We start from the raw sequence: 11623 nt of genomic DNA on the forward strand, positions 1-11623 counted from the left end.
ACCCACCCCGCCCCCCAAAAACCAAAACCACCAAGAAAGATCAAACATTTACATCTTGGACTAATCACATTCTAAACCTGATTCTGATCTGACTTCTGCTGGCAGAAAGCTAGAAAATCAGTTTTCAAGCTGCAGTGGTTTAAATCAGAAGAAAGTCCTTCCTGTGTTCCTGAGCCATGGAAGGGTTGCTAATACTAGGTGGCATTTGTGATTGCACTGGGTTTGATATCTAATGATCTACAGAACCCTCACCTACATCTAAGGATTTAAGCTCATTACTTTTCTGTCTTAGTCAAGGTATATATATATTCTTTTTTCCAAACCCAGTTATTCTGAAGTTGGGTTGAACAGTAGTTAAATTAGGCAGTCAACAGCATAAAATTGCCTGATTTTCTTCTGCTGTGTCCCTAGGGTTTTATTTACACAATCACAGAGTGAGTAAAATGCATACAACTATACATTTCTTGTATGGTTTAATTTTACAATCATGATGATCCACATTTTTAAAAGTGCAAATTCCTACACCAACAGCAATGCAGTAGAAAAATAATTTCCTAGCTGTGTGTCTATCCACATGAAAAATGAGCATTGAAATCCCAAATCTTTCTAAGCCATTACTGTGTCCCCAGTAAGTGCACATACCTATGCTAATATATAGCGCTGCACTGACTCCTCCAATCAAGCAGTTTCAAATTTCAACTTTAATGCTCTGCTTTTTCAGGAATGGCTCTGAACCAGGCGCGCTGTGAGGCTGTGCGTCCTGCTAAGGCAAGGGGAACCCAAGAGCGGAGTCAGGCCAGTTGAAGGGTGGTAGTGAGTGCTGCTTACTACAAGCAAGTTCGGAGACAACCCCAGAGGGGTCGGTGTGTTGCATCAGAGTAACCACCATGCAAACTCGTACCTGCACGTTGCAAGCCTGACACTCCTGAGTCGATGGTACCCAAGGAGCAGGAGCTTGGCCTGAAAGGCTTCATCAGCACAGAGCTTTTTCCTGGTCCTTTGTTAATAATGTATCCAAAGACACTCCAGCTGATTGCTAGCCAAGACAGGAAAGCAGAAAAGACCATAGTCTCAACAGAAAATTTGTGCAGTTAATACAGCACTGATGGGTAAAACCTCAGAGATTTTCAGCATACTTTCAGGTTGTGTATTAAGCCATATCCCCTGGGTGAGGATCCCAGAAGACAACAGATGTAGGCATGTGAGCTGTTGATGCCACGTTTATGCTCATTAAAAACAGAAAGATCTAGTATAAATATGGGGGAAAAGAGAAATAGTTCATCTGGATACTGAGCAGTGCCTGCAGTCAGGTTATTCCATTAAATCCACATCACTGCCCTTCAAGGCACATGTCACACAAGGACTCTGGGAGAAATATAAGACCAACAAAGATATGACATTAAATACAGGCTATAATAATGTCACAGCTTTCTTTCACTTGCAGTTACGACCCTGAGGTTTGTAACTATAATCCCAGACCCGCACTACCTTTTCTTTAGCCTGAAGCCTGCCTGGCATTGCTGGGAAAAAAGGTGAACTCTGCAATGTGGCTGTGCTGCTCCTGTGAGAGCAGCAACACAGCACCGGGCAGGGCAGAGGCACAGGGGAAGCCGAGCAGCAGGAGGGAGCTTTCTGCCAGCTCCCAGCAGCAGCACGGGCAGCCTGAGCTGCCAGCTGCCAGCTTGAGGGAAGTGGGTCCCCTGAGGCACCCTGAACAAGGGCCCCTCCTGCCCACAGCAGATGGTGAAGGCTCCCACCAGCCCGCAGTGTCAAGAGCACCTCTGACATAAGAGCACTCTGCAGCCCACACAGCACAGCTAGCAGAAGAAAACCCATGCCCAGGTCTTGGCAGCTCCTGTGTGAGGTTTGCCTTAGCTTACCTCCACCTTCAATGCAATATTTTCTAGAGCTCACCCATCACTTGCATTGTTTTCCTGCTAAGTTAGGTGCTTTGGCTCTCCCAGTGCCACACAACGTGCCCTTGGCTTCTCCATTCCTGTCTTTCTCTCTGTAACATAAGGGCAACAAGAGACCTGCTACAAGTGCGCTGTGATGCCTAACTCATCTTTGTAAAGTGCTTCAAATCCATCATGAAATGCCCTGCAGGAGTCCAAAGCACTAGTGCAACATCATCAGTATTTTATTTTATTTTATTTTACTGCTTTCTCTGAATGGTTCATGTCATTATCATTAAGCATTAATATTATTGTTATCTATCCATGCTATATCTCAGCTCCTTGTGAGTCGTATGGAGATGCTGTAAATGCTTTTCTTATATTTGCCCTTTCCCAACAATTTCAGGAAGATGTGTACACATCTGAAATGTTGGAAGTCAAAATTCTGTCGTTTCTAATGCACAAAAGGCTCCATCTGGCACCTGTATTTTTCAGCTGTTACGCAAACTGAGAACTGAAATGTTAATGAGCTTTGTGAGAAATTCATATCAGGCACAATAATTTTTAAAGTTGTTCAGTGAGTACACTTTTCTTTCTGAGAAGAAATTCTCTTGGTGACTGTAAACATAGTGATAGTCGCTGGAATTAGAAGAAATGGATGGATATCATTAAATCGACAGCAGACTGAAAAATTACAATGAAGAAAACACTTTTTTGCATTTCATCATAAATGATTCCATCATTTCATCATGTTGTTTGTTCCTTACCACCCTAGCTGGTGTTTCTGGGGCACTAGGTGTAAGTATGGGTAGGTCTTCCTGCCCCAGAGTAGCAAAGCAGAGGTAGCACACCCCACGGGACAATCAGGCTTGGCTGTGCACGGTATAACATGTATCAGCGTGTGCAGATTTCAGCGGTGTCTGAGAACCTGTGTGCAGCAAAGCAAGGATAAGAGCAAAAATGATCCAGATGGTAAAGAAGAGGAGTTGAGCGGTTTTAACAGGGCAAGGAGTCAATATGCTCAAGTTCCCTTTCCAGATGTGGCATTTGCTCATTACCATATAGCCCAAGGCAAGGCACTCAAATGCACCAGGGTGTCATAAATAAGGATTTAAGCATTTTAAGTGCCATCAAAACAGACAAGTTTGCTGGAGCATGTTCTTTCCTGCTGACTGGACTCACCGACTGACTTGCAGAAGCAGCTGTCCCACCCCCACATTTCAGAGGTGCCCCTGTCCCAGCCTTTTGACCAGCAGGGACCACAAACCCCAGCTGAGCAGCACACAGCTGCAGCCTCAGCTTGTGGGATGCCTCTCCCTGATTCCTAATGGATCCTTCTGCTTTTGCTACCCAGCCCTGAGGTCAAACCCTGTGTCTCAAGAGCAGTCTTGGCTGCTGAAATACTGAGGATGGTCCTGGCAGGGAGAAACACATAGTCTGGAGCAAGGCAGTACCTTTCATTAGCAAATACACAGACTCACTTATTTTTATGCCACTCGTACCTGCTAGAAATCAGGTATTGAGTTTCCTACTTGTGTCAAACAAGACCTGTCCCCTAGCACAGCCGGTGCCATGGTATGCGTGGCCCCACAGCTGTGGGGCTGGCTGTGCCTGGGGCCAGCCAGAACGCAGAGTTGTGGCACAGTGCTCGTGGCAGACAGGGTGACTACTCCGGGAGGATCCCAGCCCAGCGCTGCCCCCTGTGCCAGCTGCCACTCTGCTGTTGCCGGCTGAATTACATTTACATCAGCAGTGGGGTTAGGACAGATCTTGCAGCTTCCCAGGCCACCTGTTTTGATCCTGTCTGAACATGCTTTGGGTTGCTCCGTGGCTTAAAGATCTATTTTCAACCAAAGAGGGTGAGAGGTGACGGAGGAAGAGGGGAGATGGCTGTTCTGGGGCTGATTCTGAGGGTTTTCTTCTCCCCAGGCCAAAGCAAGCCTCTCTGACACTTGTACTCACCAGTGTCCTGAGTCACATCAGTTGCTGACACTGCGCATGCATCCGTGATCTTTGTACTAACCCAAACTGCCCACACCTTCACAAAGCATAGCTATGTCACCCATGAAGCAACGAAGCCTTAGATCCATACTTCAGTGTGTAACATACCCATCCTACGCCTCTTTGATCAGAGACAGCTTTCCTGATGTCACCAAAAGCACTGTTAAGACAGATGGGATTGCCATGCTGTTTTATAGGAAATATATGTTGCCACATGAAGCAGTTGTCTGCCCTCCCTTTGGCATGAAGGAGCTAAACCTGACAGTTTGAAAGAGGAAAAAATAGTAGCCTGGTTTGTTGAAAGTCACAAAGAAAAAATCTAAATATTCTCTTTTATATGAAGAAATTCTTTTATATATGAAGAAATAATTTTAATGAATTTTATGGGAATAGCTTAATTTCAAGGAATAGTGGTTGTAGACTCTACAGTACAGTTACTAACTGCAGTGTCCTGGTCGTGTGGGAGAGGTCTAGAAAATGAAACTGCCTGAAGGCTCAATAATGACAAACCGCCTCATTTATGTGTCTTGCCTAGAGGAGCAAAATGCCAGTAAAATAACTATCTAGACTATTCACTGAGAAGTGAATTAATTTTCTAATTTAGTTTTAATCATCTGAAGCACAAATAGAAACATAAGGAAGGGAAATGGTTTGGTTTTCTTCTTACAGAAAAACAGGAGACTTAACCCAGGAGCATTAGTTTAACCAGTCTGTATCAGCTCCAACCACTCATCTTCGGAAAGTCAGACATTTCATCACCTCCATGCATTACAAACTGGTAAGAAAACTGTCAGTCATGGGTTGTGGCCCTTTGTTCTACAGCTGCCAGGCACCTGAAGAGCCTGGTTAGCAGCTCCTCTGCATTGGCTTGAATGGAAGGGTAAATGACTGCACGGGGCTCTTGGCATTTGCAGTTTCGGGAGCCTCAGACTCTGTCACTGGACAGCATCCTGCGTAACGTGTTGTGGTGCTCCCCAGGCTGTTTCTGTCCCCCTCTGCACTGTTCCACGTTGTTGGAAAGAGGACTCAATGCTATCTGCTAATCACTTTAATGAGCCTGGGAAATAACATAGCTGGACTCAGTGTGACATTGCCAGTTTGAACATTTGGGGTTTTTTTTCTTCTTTGCTGCTACTTTTGATAAATTTCTACACAGGTAATTGTTTTTATGAGTCAGAAGATGACTGCCTCATTTCTGGCACAACCTGAAATGTTCCTTGATAGAGGAGCTCATAAAACCTCCTGTCATCCTGACTCACAGCAGGCTCTGGTTAGCTGGGCTCCCGGCAGTCTGCTGGCTCAGTTGGCAAAGAAAGGAGCAAGAAGCACCACTGTCACTCCCCCTCATCATTTCTAAAAGAGAGACAAAGCATATCTTAAATAATACTCATTGCAGATATATTCACCGCCGCCTTTTGCAGCCAAATTGCAGCAAATTCATGCTTTTACCCCTACAGGGCTGTAAATCAGAATAGAATTTAGATGGTTACTTGCATTTAACAAATTGCAAACAGAGGGCCTGGTTTAGATCTCGGGTGGCTATCAAACCAGGAATATCTCCACTGAGCAGTGCCTTGCTGAGTAGCTAGTGTAAAAGGAAATACCATTAATATCCTCCAGATCCTTGCATGCAGGTTCATCCATAATGTATGCCACCTGATTTTGCACTGCACTGTTAAAAATAAAAAAAAAACACCTTTGTCAGATGGGTAAATCCTGTATGTTTTTAACAAAACAAAGGAAGCAATTAATTTTCCTTATCTTGAACATACTAAAGGGCATTGAAAACTTTGGTGATGAGGAAGGTGACCCAGCTAAACCAAAGGAAATTGACTAACTGCAATCACTTAGATAAATTCTGTGAGCAGACTCCTAGCTCGTCTACAAAGAATCATGTGTGGATAAAAAAAATTCACAACGGCAGCTTTAAACCATAGTTTATTAATGCCCTTTCCCCCACAGCAGGACACAAAAAGGAAACCTGGCAAGACAGGAACATTAAAAAATGATGACTCCTCTGACTGAAACATATGATACACAGAAATACACCCCTCTTCTTTCGTGCTGGGGTTGGCGATGCTGATATAAAACATGTTAATTCCTTACCTCGTTATGGGGTTGCATTAGTGTGTTAGAATCACTTGAGGTAAAAGCCTGTTTGTCCTTATTGCAAGGCATTTTTTAAGATCCCAGCCACAAGGGAGGAAGGCTTTTGAGAGAAGGAGTTTAATGGAGGGGTGGTTGGAGGGGCAGGCACACAGACATGGGCACTTTAACAGCTGCCTTTTCTTTTTTGTGAGATACCTTTGGGAACAAAGCCCTTCAGCTACATTTCAGTTAAAGGAGGAAAATCAGCTTCAGCTCAGTCCATACAGACAAACAGTAATTTTAACTCCTGCACGTGCTTTTGGGGAACATGAGGAGCAGCAAGTAGCAGCAGCGAGGGGACCCTCCCAACCTCGCTGCTCACCCAAAACCACACTGACCCCAAATCTCTGAATCCTCACCATTGCACAGCTGCAGGTGTAAGCTCTGAGGATGCCTCAAGGCTGACAGCATCCCCCAATCCAAATAGTTTGGGAAACCCTGGGCTGTTACATACTTGGATATTAAATTATATATGTGGATTTTATGGCACCAAAAATGGAGTTTTTTAATTAACTGCTTACAACTCATAACATGGAAAGTAAAAAGATTTTCAACATTTCATGAGTTTTGGTAAATAATATTGAATGGGTTGACTTAAATACTGAGGGCAGTAAAAATTATTGAACACATGCAATGTAATGCAGGCTGAAATGCATCAGATAACAAAACCATTAAATGACAGGTTTTGAAAATGGGCCTTTGCTTTCAAGATCACAAACTACCAGTGGTCTGTCTACACAGGGGAAGGGCAGCTCCCCTGTACTCAAGTGCCAAAGGCCTTCTGGTACACACATTTTTCCCCTTGTGCTGTGACAGGCTGCCTAGAAAAGACCGGTTTCAGAGGTTGTTGCAGGAAACGTGTCACAGAAGGAAGAGAAAGGGGCCACGGGGGAGACACTGCCTCTGCACCCATGCAATTTCCTTAAAGGAAGTTTGCCAACTGCCATCCCCATCATCTGCAAGGATTCAACTGTTTCTTTGTCCTTTTCTCTGTGCTTTCCCCTCTGTCCCTGTGTCCTTCTATACCTTGCAAGGTGGCACACACAAATTCATTGAACATGTCCCATTGCTGCAGACATACCTGGAGTGGAATTCACCAACTTTTAAATGCCTCTAAATCCATTGCTTTTAGGAATTTTCATGGCTTTGACTAGTTCTTCGAAAACACCTTCTGCTGACTTGACACTGAGGACTGGCTTGACACTGTGTGACACTTTAAAAAGCCCAGGTGACAGAGGGTAGACAAGTATGGTGATATTCTGGCAGTACATGTAACAGTGCAATTTAAATCTGTCTGTATTAATTGTATTACAATATGCTGTAACTTAGTCTTCCCCAGCTTGCATTCTGCTTGCATCCCACCTGAAGTGCCCCAACCTGCGTTTCCCTCTCTGGGATAGCAGCTGGAGTGGTTTGGGCCTTCAGGATGTCTGCTCAATTTTTCCTGCATCAGCAATAGCTGCATTTTGCAGTCAGTCTTCCCTTGGGTTTATTTCCTTGCAGAAATGGTCCGAGTGCCACATGCACTGCAACCCACAGCGCAAAACCCAGTGGTTAAATAACAGGATCACTCAAAACAGCATCAGACCCACTTTGTTGTCCTATTGCTGTCATTGATCCTCAAATAATCCAGCCGGAGCTCTTTCCCTTGAGTGCAGCTCTGGCTTGCTTTCAGATGGAATTACTCTCTGTCCTTTGCACAGCTCCTTTCCCACCTGCACACAGCAGTAGTCCCAATTCATGCAGGCCCGTGCGCTTGCTTCTTTCCCGTAAGCTCACCCTGCACCTCCACCTGGAGCAGGCAATGGAAAGTCACAGAACAAGAGGGGGTTATGAAAGTTACAGGGATAACACCTTGTTCCTGCCCCATATCCAAAGTACATTGAGTCAAACTGATCGGTCCCTGAGGGTGGGACTGATAATGTTAAAACACCAGCTAGTTCAGGACAAAGTACTCTTTGTGTTGGCGACCCCAGTTGCCATGTTGGGAAGTAACTTCTGCTCAGATGAGTGCACATTACTTCAGTGGGGAGAGCTACATTAGCACCTGAGACAGCAAGGTAAAAGGTTTTCTAGGTCATGGAGAGTCGCAGGAGCTGTGTGGGTGAGTGGCCGGCGCTGCTTACCGTGCAGCCCAGCCCATTCTCGTGGGAACGTCGCCACATTCAACCCAGTGAGTGCGGCTCTGAAGGAGTGATTAAATGTTATGCTGTGGTTGCAAAATAGGAATAATATGCAAAATGGGATTAAGTCTTAATATGTTCTCATATCCAAGCTAGCCCTGGAACACCTAGTAATGTCAGTGAGAAAATTCTAAGTATTATTACCGTTTAAAAAAATGCACCAAACTTCAAAGGGAAAGCAAACCACAAGAAATATGCTGGTGATGTTAAGAGCGTGCTGTATGCCCAGTAAGACAAAGTGTAACTAGCTATATTTTCACTGTCTTCCACTGGCCCTGAGTTATTTCCCGAATCTTTGGATGGGCTGACACAGCCTCAGTCGGGCAGCAAAATGTGGCACCAGCAGTTAGCTCGGCTCCATCCCAGGGCTGCTGCTTTTGTGTGGGAGGCAGGGGACTGTGCCTGGGAAGAGCTTCCCAAGCAGTGAGGGAAATTCTCAAAGGGAAATCCCCACTGAAAATAAATCCAGATTGGAATTTACTTCAGATGCAAGGAAACAAAAGCAAAGATTTGCATTGCGAACGCTGCTGTTGCTTTTTTCACTCAGTGGAAACCCCACTGAATTCACCCAGGCCCTGCTGTCCTGGTGCTCCCTGGGGGTGCAGTAGCCACCGCAAGTGCAATTTGGATACCCCTTAGGCAGTTCTCAGAAACTGTGAACTCGGTCCTCCCTTCACACTAGTAGGCTTTGGAGGTAACAACCCAGTGACTATGAAGTCGAGCTGGGAGTAGCAACAGCGCTCTACCCTACACGCCTCCTTAGATTCCAGTGAAAGAAAAAAATCTGAGGGAGGCATTCTGAATTTAATCAGGGAAACATACAGAAATATGGGACTGAATGAAGTGCATTCAAATTACAACACCCTCCAGATATTTCTTTCCTGTTTTTTTCCCCCCCCTGAAGCTAGCGTTATCAGTTAAGCACATGGATCTCCACAGAGCTGAAAACCAGACCTCCTGTCTCGAACCTGGGCAGACAGCACACTGTCAACCCCCACCCTCCTCAAACCTTTTTGAAGACTCTACTCAGACCTGTGTAACAGCCCACACCTGACCAAGGCACCAGTGCATCCAACCTGTAAGTACGTACTTCACTGAAAGCCTCTGAAAAGTAGTGGGAAGTGCATCCTTGAGTGTTCCGCCGAGTGAGGCCTAACCCCCGCAGCACCATTCTGATAGGACCGCACAGCCCCTGAGCCTCAGGTAACGTACTGCCGAGCTGCTGGCAACGCACAGCCAGAACTAGCCGATCCTGCGGTCCCGAACAACCTTCTACTGACAACTTCCAGGTCCTAATGCCTTCTTGTTCTCCAATAAGCAATGGCCTTCCTCACCTATCTGCTCACTGTAACTCAAAAGAAACTGCACTGGAAGAAAGCAGAGTTAGATGAGTGTCATTGAAATTATGCTACAAAAACAGAGTTTCACTCCTTGGTGCTGCAGGAAGACGATCAAACATCAGACAGCATATACAGCTAAAATGGCATGCAAAAAGCGTACCAGAACACCAGTTTACAAAGCACTGTTTGCCTTAAAGAAATCACGTGGAAGAAAGTAAATTTTCCTTACTGTGATGGCAATTCAGAGCTTTCTCTGGTACAGAAGCAGATGATCTGAACCAGACTAAAACGCAATGGAGTGAAGTATCATCATCCATCCAAGCTAGTTTTCTCCATCCCCTTTGAGCAAACACATTTCCCACTAGGGCACGCTTCTCTAGCGCAGCATCTCTAGTTTCACACCAACCTACAACTAAGCCATTTTTGAACACATAACCTATATATAACTTGAGGTGGTTACCAGTCATCGAATAGAATACCATGTTTCTTCTCAAAAGGTGCAATTATGTAGGCTCCAGCTCCAAAGACATTACAAAGGAGATTTATTTCCCATTAGCCTTCAAAACCACAGTTGTGCCATAGTCATAGAAGTACTTAAACAGAAATGAAGCCTTAGGTGTTTGTGGCACAGCAGTTTGCTCTTCACAGTGGTTTACAATTTATGCCAGCAGTTTATTATTTCAATGTATTTTCATTAGGTGAATGCAAAAGAGCTGCTGCATTCCACTTACAAAGCAAGGCTAAAGAATTAAGAATTACACAGTTAAATTGTGTATTATCATGTAAATGGCAAAGGAATGTCACATGGGATTCTGTGCATTGTTCAGAAAGATAAATGCAGTGAACTATAAATACAGGTTCAATAGAGAGCCTTGTCAGTTAAGCAGTTCAATGAAAGCTAGTCTTGGAGGCTGCTGGTACGTTTTAAAATAAATACTCATACACACAGTTGCAGTATCTAATATAGCTAACTAATCGACCATTAAGTTTAAGTCGTTTGTAAAACTGTTGTCTTGTCCTATAAAAGAAAAAAAAAAAAAAGGAAAACACTGTAATGGCCAAAGAAAACTGTTAATATATGAAGTTTGATTTAAATAAATGATTATTAACAAAGACCTCCTGCAGGTATGAATACACATTGGAGTACAGGAGAAGGTTAGTGCTCGACATACTGAAGACAGCACCTACTTGCGAGCATGCTGTTGCTCTGCTGCCTTCATCGAGGTGCCTGTCCAGATGTAGAAGTGATTATGCTGCTGTTTGATTATAACAGGATATATACCAGTATGTGGGGTTTAAAGAGGATTAGTTTTTCCTTTGTCCTTATTCTGGCTGTATTTTGAGCCATACAATGGCCTCTTCTATGAATACTGGTACATGTAAAAAAGCAAATGAGATGCAGATATTTTATTTTGTACACCCACTGCTACTGCTTCACCCTACCTAGAACAAAACTTTTGTAGGAAAAAAACCCACCAACTATTTTAGCAAGATCAGAAAGCTTTCCCGTTCTTCAGTTCTGCCTCAACCCCCATTGCAAAGATAAACAAAATGGGAAGAGAGGACCCACTGGAAGAAAGAGCCACCTCCAAAGATGTTTCTGATACAGTAACACTTGACCTGTGTTAAGAGGCTGGTTCCCAGTCCCATTACCCGACGAGGCTAACGGCAGCTAGACGCACACCATCTATACCAGTTTGCTCATACGAACTGCTTCGGTTATCTCAGTGCTAGCCAAGGCAGTTCATTTCAAGCTTTAAAAAAACCAGACAAAAGTCTATTCAGCTGAAGTATGCAACAGTCACATTATTTTAGCTACTCAAAGACCTTTTGCCCTTTTGGTGACACAACAGCTAGGAAAGAGAGAGACTGAGAAGGGTAGCATTTGAAAGCTTAACCCTATCCCTCCTTGTCTCTGAAGGAACGAGAAAAATTTTGTTCAATTCGGTGGAGTGAGAAGCTGGGAAGCGCTGGCCTCCATCGCCCATCAGGGAAGATCGAGGGGGTGCACACCTCCCTGTCAAAGCTCAGACAAACATTCAGGACAAAGAAGGCA

The sequence above is a fragment of the Falco rusticolus genome, chromosome 7 (assembly GCF_015220075.1).
Source record: "Falco rusticolus isolate bFalRus1 chromosome 7, bFalRus1.pri, whole genome shotgun sequence".
NCBI classification, from domain to species: Eukaryota; Metazoa; Chordata; class Aves; order Falconiformes; family Falconidae; genus Falco; species Falco rusticolus.